General features: G+C 34.8%; 1 long non-coding RNA gene across 2 annotated transcripts; it reads right to left on the bottom strand.

The window, feature by feature from the left end:
* Positions 1 to 3,496: 3,496 nt before the first annotated feature.
* On the bottom strand, positions 3,497 to 12,450 carry LOC127873951 (uncharacterized). Of its 2 annotated transcripts, none has more exons than XR_008046454.1 (6): positions 12,105 to 12,450; positions 10,003 to 10,236; positions 9,550 to 9,655; positions 8,535 to 8,767; positions 7,691 to 7,804; positions 3,497 to 6,046 (listed from the first exon to the last, which is right to left on the bottom strand). It is a non-coding gene; the product is annotated as an uncharacterized LOC127873951 (long non-coding RNA). The 2 variants fall into 2 exon arrangements; XR_008046453.1 differs by having other exon boundaries at positions 10,003 to 10,098.
* Between the last annotated feature and the right edge of the window lie 3,040 nt (positions 12,451 to 15,490).

Below are 15,490 nucleotides of genomic sequence, written 5' to 3'. Positions count from 1 at the left end.
TTATTGTTGTTAAATATAATTTATCAAACTTCCTTAGATGCAAAAGCCAGTGTATCGGTTTGATTTCATGGCCACGGTATAATTTAAGTATATTAGCTTTAGAAATTTGGGCATTAAAATGGAAGTAAATATGACATTTACATCATTTGACAGTTAACTAACAATAAAAAACGCGTTATTTATTAAATTGAATTACAGGAATATTGCTAATTCTAATTGCATTGAATAATGAAACAATAGTGATGTTCCAACAACGCCAAACAGAGGGCTATGAACGACTTTATCAACATGATATCTCGTCTGAAGGATTTCGCTCCATGTTAATTATTAAAATGGTAATGGTGACTCATTTAAGGTTTTAACTTATATCACATTTATGAGGCCATTTTTGACAGGATGAGGGTATCACGTGATAGTCAAGATGGTGACGTCCATGCCGAGACAGTTATTTTTTGCCTTTTTATACCCTTATTACTTCTGTTTATTGTTTAAATGACGCTCACTTTCCAGACATATCAGTAAAATAGTGATTAGCGTTTATTTCGTATTTAAATTCGCTTTATATCTCGACTTTACTCCCCGCAAATTTTACTAGCGCAGCCCTAATTATGTCATCCCGCTAAGAAATTTCGCACCGAGTAAAGTCGAGATGTAGAGCGAATATTACTATGAAATATAAGCGATTAACTGTCTTCCTAATATGGCTGGAAAAGTGAGCGGAATAAAAAAATAAAACAAGTAATAAAGGGTGTTAAAAGACGAAAAATACCTGCCTCGTCATGGACGCCGCCATCTTGTTTGTCACGTGATTACCCCCTCTGGGGTACTACACCAGGGGCGCCCTACACCAGGCTTTTTCTCTGAACTATAATAATGGATAACACGACTATATGTGTGCCTTACTATAACGCTGTACTTCTGAACAGAGGGAGAATATTGGCATTTCTTTGTGTCTTGACAATGTGATCCTTAAATCGTTAAAAAAATCAGTGATTGATAACAAATGTAAGCATTTAGTAGTATAAATTGTATACTTGTATAAAGAGTTATTGATGAAGTACTTTGACATGCTTGAATCTTGACATTGTGAAATGTGTTTTGTTAATATCCGCCCGGTTTCTGTCCAATTCGTGACCTTTTAATTAAAGCCAAACATGACCATTTAAGGCGACATATTTTAAGCCTTTCGGTGCTTTGATTACAAATCATGAAGCTGCTTCATTATTTCCACATTACAGTTAACATACACAACTACTTCACCCATTTGATAGACAATTTCGTTCATTGTAACTTATATCTTGCGCAAGTTTAACATAAGACGGTATTTATATAACTCTTATCAAGCAATATCCGAATTTATTTTACCCGAATTTAGTATGTAAATATCAATATTATTAGCACCCAAAATAGGAAATATTATAACAAATTAATACAAAAAAACACTATTTTTATGTTTGATAAGAGAGTGGTCTACAATATAAACCCAATACAAGTCATCGGTTTGCACAAAAAGCGTAAGAAATCAAAATTTCATATATAAAGGTTATATTACACTGATTTATCACGCTATTGTAGAATAAGCGTGAACACAAAACTGCATTTTCTAAAACATTACAACAGATGCACGAGTGCTAAAGCCTTTATTTAATATTTAATAATAGAAAGTTTCTTTATGCAGTTAAACATAGAAGATAATGCCTTAACTGTGTGTTCACGTGTGTTTGTTTAAATTGAATAAATCAAGAGTTGTCGCGTATTACTCGTTACAAGGCCGTGCACGTCTGACCTTTTGAAATTTATTGTCAAAGTAAATTGTCAAAAACCATTGTGAAATATTTTTATGGGCATTTATATAGAGCACTCGGGTATCCCCGCAACATGACTTTCCCAAACAGACCTATTATGATACGCAATTACGAACACGAACATCGGTATCCTCGCTACATGGCTTTCCAATACAAAATTAGAATGGTACTCTTATAACGGATCTGAACATCTGGTAGTAGGGTATCCCCGATTCATGACTTCTCGTGCAGAACTAGAGTGATACACAATAGCGGACATGGACATCTGTTAAAAGGGTATCTCCGCTACTTGACTTCACGTGCATAAGGCCGGGTTTACATGTCTCCGCGTTCCGTGTCCGTGTCCGCGAAAAAACGAACTGGTTGAAATCTATTGGACTCAGTACACGGACGGCAGTCAACATGAAAGGTCGACTTTCAAGCATAGATATTAGTGAAAAAATAATAAACTTAGTAAATATACAACAAACGTATGAAAGAATTCAAAGACGAAGACATTGCATTAAAACATCTGGAAAAGCATAGCCAACGAAATGTAAATTGATGGCGTTTCAGGTAAGTGAGAATAGTAATTTGCGAATATATATCGTCTGCATATTGTACACTCTATAATCGCTTTTCAACAGACACAGTTTATATTCCAAACAAGATATAACGCTAAAATAAGTCGCTATTTATGTTCTTTTTTTGCCTATATATATAAGTTTCACATATAAGTTTTGAAGTCTGTCTAATACGAATAAATCAGTAATGTTTATCAATATAATTATAAGGTTTTTAGAATCTGAATTAATAAATTTGTTCGACGGTTTCTTATGATGGCACGTACATCTATCCAGTACCAATGTCTGCAATCCGTCTACTAACATGCTGTACTGCAGTCATCACAAAAAATGTGTGCTCTTCTAATAACGACATCTTAATCCAAGTACCACCTCGTTTGGAATGGGGTTTTACACGGAAAGGCTAAAATAATAAGCGGATGCATGGACTAGATACTCCGTGTCCGTATACGGAACGCGGACACGAAACGCGAACGCCGAGCACGGACACGGAAACATGGAAACCCGGCCTGACTAGAATGATACGCAATAACGGACATAAACATCTGGTAGTAGGGTATCCGCGCTACATGACTTTCCCGTGCAGAACTAGAGTGATACGCAATAATGGACATGAACATCTTCTAGTAGGGTATCATCGCTACATGACTTTCCCGTGCAGAACTAGAGTGAAACGCAATAACGGACATGAATATCTGTTAGAAGGGTATCACCGCTAAATGACTACACGTGCAGAACTAGAGTGATACGCAATAACGGACATGAACATCTGGTAGCACGGTATTCCCCTTACATGACTTTCTCGTGCAGAACTAGAGTGATACGCAATATATACGTCATATATATTTGTTTTGTTGTTTACGCTCAGTTGAATTAAGGATCAAACCTGCACAGTCGTGTTTTGCATATCAACTCACTCAAAGTACACCATTATACCTTCGTGAAATATTCCATGTATATATTGCATGCTCAGCACAAAATCCCTTTTGAGTACCGTTACTAAGTTATAAGTGTATAAGGTGTCCTATATATTGGTTGCACTCTATCCCTAACCTGTGACATAACTCAGGGACTGTTTGTATAGGTCCGTGCATAACTATATCAAAAAGAACACAACTTTTATTTAAATGATTTTCATTTCATTCAGGTTTATTTTTCATACATTGATTCACAATATAAAATTATTGCAAGCAATTAATAACATGACTCAACATACATACAATTTAAACTATGCAAAAACATTGTCCATAAGTGTTAAGCTAAGTTTTACATACCTTACTAATTACCTTTCAGTACTCAACAACATCTACAGTATCACAAAAACAAGCTGAAGCAAAGCGACACCATACACACAAAAAAAAATTAACAGGGTAAATCGGTGTAATAACAATTGATTGGTGTATGTACTAACACCATTTCAGCAACAGAAAAGCAAAGGGGTGGAACCATCAACCTCTTAATTGCTCTTAAATTGTATTGTCCAAGATATGTTGAAGTCTATACTAAACAAGATATGTTTGTGAAACACTAGGTCCCACCCATATATTTGACCTTTGACCTTGAAGGATGACCTTGACCTATCACCACTCAAAATGTGCAGCTCCATGAGATACACATGCATGCCAAATATCAAGTTGCTATCTTCAATATTGCAAAAGTTATGGCCAATGTTAAAGTTTGACGCAAACAAACCAACAAACAGACAGGGCAAATATAATATGTCCCCAAGTATAGACTGGGACGTAAAAAGGACATAGCTTTTGAGACATATATATCAATTGCTTTTAAAATTGTTATATATATGCATGTATCTGTGATAATAGTAATCTGAACATGATTGTCAGTTTATATATATATTTATGATAATAGCAACCTGAACATGATTGTTAGTTTAATTATTTCTGTATACGACCACCTATACGCAAAGAAATTATAGATGAATCTATAAGGAATAGTTTTCTCTGTAAATTCTAGAATGGTTTATCCTTTGGAATAATGTATGTTTTAATATTGGTATGAGTATTAGTACAAGTTAGAATTAACCAATTATCGATCCTCTTTACACAACAAAATTATAGATGATCTATTCTGATCATTGTTCTCGTAAAATAGCAACTGTTTCATCATTTCAAATGACCTTATGAGAATACTTGAGGCAAAAGTATATAAGCATGAACAATTCAATTTGTTTTGTAGCATGGGGCATTTAAAAACAAAAAGGAACAAGCATACCAACACAATCATGATTTACATATGATACAGTATACAGCTGGAAAACAGATATCATAAATTGTCATTGAAATGTGAGTTTATAACGAGCAAATTCGTTGAATTGATATCCCCCAGCCAATATGCTTCTGGACACAAGTGTTATATTTGACAATCAAAAAAGCATTTTTTTCCAAGATAAAAAGGGCAATAACTCCTTTATTAACAGATGGTGTACATGCATCATCATCACCATTTGACATGCATCATCCTCTTATCCATATATATATAATATATATATATATATATATATACTCATACCAAGTTTCAATGATATCGGCCAAAGCACTTCCAAAATATGGCTCCGGACACACAAAAAAGCATTTTTTCAAGATACAAAGGGCCATAACTCCGTTATTAACAGATTGTGTACAATTCCATTTGGCGTGCATCATCCTCTTATCCATATTTATACACATACCAAGTTTCAATGAAATCCGATAAAGCACTTCCAAGATATGGCTCCGGACGGACGGACGGAAAATGCCAAAACAATATCCCTCTGCCTATGGCGGGGGATAACAACTTCAGTATATATGGAACAAGAGATTGCCAAGCAATATGGTCCCCTACCGGTAAAACTCCACCAGTCAGTAATTTTTTTTAATTTTTTTTTTACATTTGTTGCCATAGCAACCACAATTTTTGACATAGGAACAAAATGAATTGACGTGCATAATCTCCATATAAGCCATCTGTCCACGTTTCAAGTTTCATAAAAAAATATGAAGAACTTTGAAGTTATCGCAGGATCCAGAAAAGTGTGACGGACTGACAGACAGACTGACACACGCAGACAGACTGACACACGGAGCGCAAACAATAAGTCCCCCCCCCCAGCAAGAAAGATACTGGCGTTTATTTCATAGTTATATTCGCTCTATATATATCTCGACTTTACTCGCTGCGAAATTTCCTAGCGGGATGACCTAATTTGGGCTCCACTAACAAAATTTGTGGGGAGAAAACTTACACAGAGAAAAACAATAATTATTTTAAATTCATCTACATTATTTAAATGGTTCATTTTGTTATCGGGACATTTATAGTTTTGTTTCTTCTGATTTAACATAAAGTCTTTCAATTCTATATTGTTATGCACAAACATTTTGTTTTTTTTAATATTGGGACAATATTTTCTGAGATGGCAATCAGTCGAATTCTGTCAAGCCAGCAATTAAAGGTGTTCATCTCACAACTGGTATTGACATGTGCATCATTTAATTAAACACTGGAAACTGCAAAACAAATATGGGATGGTATTTTTATATAATGACACAAACACTTGTAGAAAATCTGCATTTGTCCATGTTTTCTTACCTGCAAAAGGTTCCAAAATTTCTTGAAGAGCCTCCTTGCTTTTTTTTTCTATATCCTCTGCTCTAGCAAGCTTATCAGGGAGGGAGGATCCTGAATAAGAAAATACCCAGAAGTTTAAATTGTCACAGAAAACTAGCATCCATTTTCAAAAAAGAAAACACCTTTCATGAGAAATTGACAGTCAACACTTCTAACGACTTCGTTGAGGGAACAGTAAACTGCTATCTATCCTTTCTTTAAAAGATTAATTCAAATCAGTGGTAAATACTAGCACATGGAGTTTTGTCTCCATCAGTAAGTAAAAGTTAGCGTTTTTCTTTTCATTATGTCCTCTTTGTTTCACATCATGTTACAAGACTGACAATATAACCCTTTATCTTAGGAATTGTATTATTTACAAAGTCAGCTAGCAAGCCTCTGTTGGTTATGCGAGAAATCAATAAAACCAATGTATTGAATAAGTTTCACAATGATTAGGCAAAATTGTGACTTCTATAGTGTTCGATCACAAGGTTTCTCTCTAGTAACATAAGGAAAACTGCCCCCCTCCCTGGCAGCCATGTTTTTTTACTGATTGGGATCATTTGCGAACTCGTCTGAGATATATATATATATAACCCTTTACCACTTAGATACGTATTTTCACGCATTTGTAGTTCCTTATAAAATAATATTTCATTGAAGACCTTTCTTACTAGATTAAAGATTTTAAGACTTCATATCTAAACCATAGATACTGATGAGCAGCAAACAGCATAAAACATGAACAGGCTGCGAGTTACTCTCAAGCTTTTCTGGTTTTATGCTGTTTGCACATTGCCTTTTTCACTTTGCTTCTAAGCGGGAAAGGGATAACCAATCTTTTCAACAAGTTTCATGATGATTGGGCAAAAAATGTGACTTATAGTTTTCACAAGCTTTTTTAAATAGATAAATATAAGAAAACTGCCCCCCCACCTCCCGGCAGTCATGTTATTCAACTGACCGGAACCATTTTCAAACTCAACTCTCATATCAAGGAAACATATGTTCTGACCAAATTTCATGAAAATTGGGCCAAAAATGTGACTTCTAGAGTGTTCACATGTTTTCACTATATACATATAGAGAAAAATGTCCTGCCCACTGGCAGCCATGTTTTTTCACCGATCTGGACCATTATCTAACTCGTCCGAGATATCAATAAAACCAATGTTTTGACCAACTTTCATGATGATTGGGCAAAAATTGTGACTTCTAGAGTGTTTACAAGGTTTCTCTATAGCCAAATAAGGAAAACTGCTCCGCCCACTGGCGGTCATGTTTTTCAACGGACTGGAACCACTTTTGAACTCAACCATCATATCATTAAGACAAACAAAGTTACATGAAGATTGGGCATGAAATGTTACTTCTACTGTGTTTACAAGTTTTTTTCTTTTTTGACCTAGTGCCCTAGTTTTTGACCCGGCACAACCCAGTTTCAAACTCGACCGAGATTTCATTGGGACAAAGCTTCTGACCAAGTTTAATGAATATCGGACAATAAATGTGGCCTCTAGAGTGTTTATGAACAAATGTGAACGGACGGAGGGACGGACAGACGTCGGACAAAGAACGGTCACAAAAGCTCACCTGAGCAATCAGGTGAGCTAAAAAGCAAAGTATCAATTCATTGATTAATATTTATTTTAAATACTGTAATTGTAAAATGGTGGGATAATTTTCTGTTACAATCACTATTTTTAACATTACCTCATAACAAGCTGGACATTTGGATCCATCATCGTGGATGTTTTCCATTTGGTAGATAAAATGTCGAAATTCATCGGCTGTTCCTCCTACAAGCACTTTGTACAAATCTTTGACCTAAAAATATAACCGTGATTTATCCCATTTATTCAAAATTTATTAAACATGATAAAATATAGAGACAAAACCAACAGTTAAAGCAAGCTGTAAGAACTTAAAATAAACGTTTAAAGGTAAACTAAAGCATACACATAAGGCAATTACACATTGCAATTAAAAATAAGGCTTGTCATAGGATCTGACATATGCCCCCAATGTGGAATATTGTCGGTGCAGTGTGAACTTTTTTGTAAAACTTTTCCAGATGTTAAACTTTGTTCTGTGTTAGCGACTTCAGTATGGTGTTTCCACTTACATACTTATATTCAATCATCCATCCATTCAGCATAATTCCATGCTGTCTGCTCTTAATCAAATTGAATTTGATAATTTTCATATCAAATAATAATGTATGTTAATCTATAAAATTGTTAATAGCCACTATAACACATAGGGTCTTTCTGTAATTATTTGTGTACAATGGTGAGACATACTTTTAAAAAGTAGAGCATAAAAATGGAAGGGGGATGGTACATATTTAACAGAGAGGGGCACAAAAATGGAAGGCTCCACCTCCTGCTTTTCTGATACTAGTATAGCAAATCATTCACATGAATCAGTAAATCAAATATTTATACTTAAATTATTTTGTAAACAAGCTTTATTTTATGTATTAACTACATATAAAAATATAATACTTTTGTGTTACTTCAAAAGCAATTCAAACAAAAATCATGTACAAACATACAGGGTGATGAATATATGTCTTCATGTGCTTTGATGTCCACGCGTCTAATGCGGAGCAGAAACTTTTAAATGACACCGAGCTTTCAAGAAGAAGACCACATAACCAGCGCATGAAGTCAAAGTGAAATGCCACGTTTGGAAATTTGGTTGAAGATGGCCACAGGTTGAACCTAATCAAGCGTACAGCTTCAACTTCACACTTGCAAAATTGCAGGGTCTTCAAATGCTGTCGACCTTAAAAAAGATTACAAGGTTTTTAAAAAATACTTATGGTTGTTAACTATAAAAAGTGTTTTAGTAATTGCAAATTGGCAAAACCATGATTTATTGGGATCATATAACTCACTTTAACTTGCAACTTAGTTGTAACCATGCTGGGCATTTCCAGTTGTAATAATTAGTTACTTGGCTTTTAATGACCCAGTTTGATACAGGGTGCATATATTAATATTGGCGAGAATGTAGCTAGATTCCAATATAAGTTGACTACTGTTTAACAAAAAGTAACAGGACAGCAAAACAACCTGCAACAAATCTTTCGTACCAAGTTACATTATAGGATAAGAACAATGCAATGATCAGTGTGAGACATGACAAGATCAGAACAATTATCAGCATGAGACATGATAAGATAAGAACAATGATAAGCGTGAGACATGATAAGATAATAACAATGATCTGCATGAGACATGATAAGATAATTACAATTATCAGCATGAACCAGGATAAGATAAGAACAATGATCAGTTTGAGACAAGATCAGAACAATTAGCAGCATGAGATATAAAATATGAACAATTATCAGCATTAGACATGATAAGAACAATGATCAGTGTGAGACAATTTCTGAACAATTATCAGCATGAGACATGATAAGATAATAACAATATCACCAAGAGACATGATAAGATAAAAGCAATTATCAGCATGAGACAAGATAAGAACAATTGTCAGCATGAGAAATTATAAGATAAGAACAATGATGAGGGTGAGACATGATAGGATTACAAAATTACCTTTATCATCCACGACCACGAGTTTTTTCAGGTAAGTAGTGCTACAGGAATGGTCATTCAATTTCCAAGCCTCATCATCATCAATGAAAGAAAGGTAAGCCATGTTCTGTAAAAAAGGGCATTTAAGACAAGTGCTCAATAAGCATTTAAAAACACCTGGCAGTTTTAAAGTTCAAGATAACAACAGCTTTTGAGTTTGATGGCAGTTGGAACTGGTTGGTTTTGAAACCATGTATTGAAAAAAACCACATTTGTAATACACGTATTTGTATGAAGCTCATGTAATGATAATTTTCTAAAATGGTACTTTGAATATCTCTAAACACATTCAAAGATTTTTTAAATACATGAAGTCATACCACTTTAAGAAAAAAAAGTACACTGTCTTAGATGATTTATGTTCAAATTCAATGATATGATAAATGCTTTCTCTTGTATTTGTTAACATTGTACCTTACAAATGCAGATGAGGATGTTTATGCCTCAACCGCAAGCATGTGAGGCACGTAGTCTCCCATGAACAGCAATCACAACACCTGTACAGTTCATCTGTGGAGAGACAACAATCAGCACATTGTCGCTTATTGGGTGTCTGCATTTGTACATAAGCAGACATAATTTCTGGAGATATACTTTTCCATTCTTCAAGACGTTTGGCCTTTTCAGTATCGTATCTTATATTTTCATCTGCAACGCATACATATCTTTCTTTTATATTTTGAGGAGTTTCGAGTTGACAGTAAATATTATTGATTATAGACAAATAAGTAGACCTCAATTATTGTATTCTCAGATATTCCAAGTTTTTTTCCATGATTTTGTGAGGACCCTGGCCCACTAACTTTTTTTTTTGAGTTGCGAACTTTTCAATTTTTTTTTTCAATGAGTCGCAAAATTCTGAAACATAATTGTAGTGTGTGTTTTTTTTTAATACATTTCCACACACCCGTGGTATGGGGTACTTTCCCACTTTAATTAATATCATGAGTATGTATCGTACGATTCCCTTATTTTGAGCATGACCTAATTTATATCACTTTGTTTACATTAAGATTGCGGCTCTCATGATGACGTCACATGCATGCGTTCCGAGTATTTTGTTTTACTAACATTACTACGCTTGAAAATATAAACTACAGACACAACTAAAATAAGGAAAAAAAAGTTTAATTACATTTACAAATCTTACTTCAACTGTAATATTCTAATTGTATGCCGATTCCGTTCATGTTTTTGCTACTCATCAATAAACTTGCACAGAAATTGCAGACCACTGCGCTTGTGTAAACACATAATTTCATGTATTTGTTTTATTTTAAAGAAAATTCTTTTACTTTTTCACAATTCCCAGAAAATGTTGCATGGAAAAATCTTTGCAGGTACATCACAAAAATAGGTGACATCCCTTATCCACATGTTCAGTGGGTATACACTGTCTCGATTTGATATTTTTATCAAATTTTTTAATAGTAACATATATGCCAACATTTTATTTGAACAAATTGCGAACGTTTTTGTTTTTTCCAATTCTTGAGCACTTTTTGTGTGTATATGTTGCTTAACAGAAGATCTACCGATAAAACAGAAACTTGTTAAATGGTAAATAGAAGTTATAAAAAAGTTAAATTAATCTTTCAGTTTCTCTAAATTTGTTCAGTGAATCGAATTTTCTAAGTTTAATTGACATCATGTCTATTGCAATCGAGTACTATAGCTTTTTTAATGTAACCTTTTGACTCAAGGTAGACAACGCGTGTAGTGTATATTATTTGCGGATGTGCATGGAACTATCGCCTTTGCGTAGTTTAACACGCTGTAAATAAACAATTTTTACATGGATTTAATGGGAATGAAATAAATTGTTTGAGGTACATCGTTTATTGCGGCAATGTTTGAATTATTTCAGAAATTATTTTTTTGTTTCCTTAACCGCTTGACTGAAGGTAATTGGAGGATATATTTATACTAGCTGTGTGATCTTATAAGGTAATGTCAGAAGTTGTGCGACAATGCTGGGAATTAAAAACAAGAGCAATGCATAACGGGTGCCACACTAGGCTACGGGTGCAGTTTTGAATAAATGAAGGCTTGTCAGATTATTTTTTTTTTAAAAAGGTTACAGTGACCTTGACCTTTGACCTAGTGACCCCCAAAATGGGTGTGGCACGTAGATCTCATCAAGGTGCATCTACATATGAAGTTTCAAAGTTGTAGGTGGAATCACTTTGATTTTAGAGCAAATGTTAAGGTTTTAGCACGACGCGGACGGCGGACGTCAGACGGCGGACGACGAGCTGGCTATGACAATAACTCTGGTTTTCTCCGAAAAACGCTGAGCTAAAAAATGATCCAAATATCAGTCTGGAATAATAATTAACTTCAGATTTTTAAACTTTCCTTAATACTGTATCATTGGTTTTGGAAACATTACTTTGTGAATAGATATATATGATCACACACACCCATAAACCAAGGACAGCTGACATGTGACTAGAGCCGGACGGAGGCTGGAATTAATCTCAATCAATGCACCAATTAGGTTGTTGTTTACTTACCAAATGTAACCGAAGTATCTACGTCTGATACTGAACTGCTTTTTGTAGTACAGTTAGCAATTAAGTTTGTTTCTGGTTTCTCATTCTCAATCTGAACTTCTGCAAGTTCTTGTGATTGCGTTCCAAGCTTTTGCCTACTGCCCCACTTCTCGGTGACATGTAGGCCTACTGTTCGCCGGCTTTTCCCCCTGTACACAGTTTTAATAGAAGCTTCCGGATCATTGGCATGATGTTTAGTTAATTTAGGCTGATCACTTTATTATCCCATAATTATTTGTATTCTATAATTAAAATAACACAGACACGTTTCTTCCGCGAACGCCGGTACGTCAGCATTATCAGACGATTGACTGTATAAGCGCCGGCGAGGTATAAAACCCGGAACTATCCGGAAATCTTTATGGTAAAACCCGGAACCGATATAAATGGTTATAACTTCATTATTATTCGTCCGATATTAATTATAATGGTACCGTTGTAAAGAAGATCCTCTACAGATTCTAACCATATCAAAATATTTTATGGCAGAGTCGTAGTCGGCCTGTAAATCGCGGACAAAGTTGGCCTGTTTTAACGTTTTTTTTTACACACGCAAATGCCGAAAAGAAAACCCGGAACCGATATAAATGGTTATAACTTCATTATTATTCGTCCGATATTAATTATAATGGTACCGTTGTAAAGAAGATCCTCTACAGATTCTAACCATATCAAAATATTTTATGGCAGGGTCGTAGTCGGCCTGTAAATCGCGGACAAAGTCGGCCTGTTTTAACGTTTTTTTTTACACACGCAAATGCCGAAAAGAAAACCCGGAACCGATATAAATGGTTATAACTTCATTATTATTCGTCCGATATTAATTATAATCGTACCGTTGTAAAGAAGATCCTCTACAAATTCTAACCATATCAAAATATTTTATGGCAGGGTCGTAGTCGGCCTGCAAATCGCGGACAAAGTTGGCCTGTTTTAACGTTTTTTTTTACACACGCAAATGCCGAAAAGAAAACCCGGAACCGATATAAATGGTTATAACTTCATTATTATTCGTCCGATATTAATTATAATGGTACCGTTGTAAAGAAGATCCTCTACAGATTCTAACCATATCAAAATATTTTATGGCAGGGTCGTAGTCGGCCTGCAAATCGCGGACAAAGTCGGCCTGTTTTAACGTTTTTTTTTACACGCGCAAATGCCGAGAAGAAAACCCGGAACCGATATAAATGGTTATAACTTCATTATTATTCGTCCGATATTAATTATAATGGTACCGTTGTAAAGAAGATCCTCTACAGATTCTAACCATATCAAAATATTTTATGGCAGGGTCGTAGTCTGCCTGTAAATCGCGGACAAAGTCGGCCTGTTTTAACGGTTTTTTTTACACACGCAAATGCCGAAAAGAAAACCCGGAACCGATATAAATGGTTATAACTTCATTATTATTCGTCCGATATTAATTATAATGGTACCGTTGTAAAGAAGATCCTCTACAGATTCTAACCATATCAAAATATTTTATGGCAGGGTCGTAGTCGGCCTGCAAATCGCGGACAAAGTCGGCCTGTTTTAACGTTTTTTTTTACACACGCAAATGCCGAGAAGAAAACCCGGAACCGATATAAATGGTTATAACTTCATTATTATTCGTCCGATATTAATTATAATGGTACCGTTGTAAAGAAGATCCTCTACAGATTCTAACCATATCAAAATATTTTATGGCAGGGTCGTAGTCGGCCTGTAAATCGCGGACAAAGTCGGCCTGTTTTAACGGGTTTTTTTACACACGCAAATGCCGAGAAGAAAACCCGGAACCGATATAAATGGTTATAACTTCATTATTATTCGTCCGATATTAATTATAATGGTACCGTTGTAAAGAAGATCCTCTACAGATTCTTACCATATCAAAATATTTTATGGCAGGGTCGTAGTCGGCCTGTAAATCGCGGACAAAGTCGGCCTGTTTTAACGGTTTTTTTTACACACGCAAATGCCGTAAAGAAAACCCGGAACCGATATAAATGGTTATAACTTCATTATTATCCGTCCGATATTAATTATAATGGTACCGTTGTAAAGAAGATCCTCTACAGATTCTAACCATATCAAAATATTTTATGGCAGGGTCGTAGTCTGCCTGTAAATCGCGGACAAAGTCGGCCTGTTTTAACGGGTTTTTTTACACACGCAAATGCCGTAAAGAAAACCCGGAACCGATATAAATGGTTATAAATGCATTATTATTCGTCCGATATTATAATGGTACCGTTGTAAAGAAGATCCTCTACATTTTCTAACCATATGAAAATATTTTATGGCAGGATCGTAGTCGGCCTGTAAATCGCGGACAAAGTCGGCCTGTTTTAACGGTTTTTTTACACACGCAAATGCCGTAAAGAAAACCAGGAACCGATATAAATGGTTATAAATGCATTATTATTCGTCCGATATTAATTGTAATGGTACCGTTGTAAAGAAGTTCCTCTACAGTTTCTAATAATATATAAAATAGTTTATGGCAGGGTCAGAGTCGGCCTGTAAATCGCGGACAAAGTCGGCCTGTTTTAACGGGGGTTTTTTACACACGCAAATGCCGTAAAGAAAACCCTGAAAAGGAAAAAGGGAATTATAAAAACATTATTATTAATTCGATATTAATTATAATGGTATCGTTGCAAAGAAGAACCTCCACAGTTTCTAACCATGTTAAAATATTTTATGGCAGGGTCAGTGCCAACCTGTAAATCGCGGTCAAAATTGACCGAAAAATACCGTTTTGTTTTTGTTCACAAAACAATGTCTTGAGGAAAACACGTAAAAGCTAAAAGGGGCTATAAAAGCATCCTTTTTCTAACCGACCATACATTTTTGGTACCGTTGTTATGGTTTTCTTCCACTGTTTCTAAATATGTAAAAAAAATTGTGAGAAAGCATAATATGAAATAATAATGCTGCAATTTCTATTTAAGAGTTTCACGTCAATTAGAAAAACTTAAAACATTTACATCAATTTACGTATAAGATGATAAACAGCATGAAGTGCTTTTCGGTTGGTACATTGCCGATATATTTATAACTTGCTACCAGTTGATTATAACTATATATTTTATTTGATATTTTACATGACTGTCTTAGTCCTCTAAGCCGAAATGATCCGTAAACTAAAAAAGTTTCTTTGTGTCGTATTACTTAAACTAAATTTTGATTCACATCGTGCATCGAATCATTTCTGTCGGTCATGTCGGTTGATATTCATTATTTTTCTGGGATTGTTTTAGTATGATGCTGCTGCCTTTGCAAATATAACAGAATAGTTTATTTTTGACTTAAGCATGTGAAGCTCATCGTTATTAACATACATATAAATAACAGCA

This window comes from Dreissena polymorpha, chromosome 3 (genome assembly GCF_020536995.1).
Source record: "Dreissena polymorpha isolate Duluth1 chromosome 3, UMN_Dpol_1.0, whole genome shotgun sequence".
In the NCBI taxonomy this organism is placed as follows: domain Eukaryota; kingdom Metazoa; phylum Mollusca; class Bivalvia; order Myida; family Dreissenidae; genus Dreissena; species Dreissena polymorpha.
Note: the sequence above shows the minus strand (reverse complement) of the source record. Positions and strands in the feature narration are given on the sequence as shown.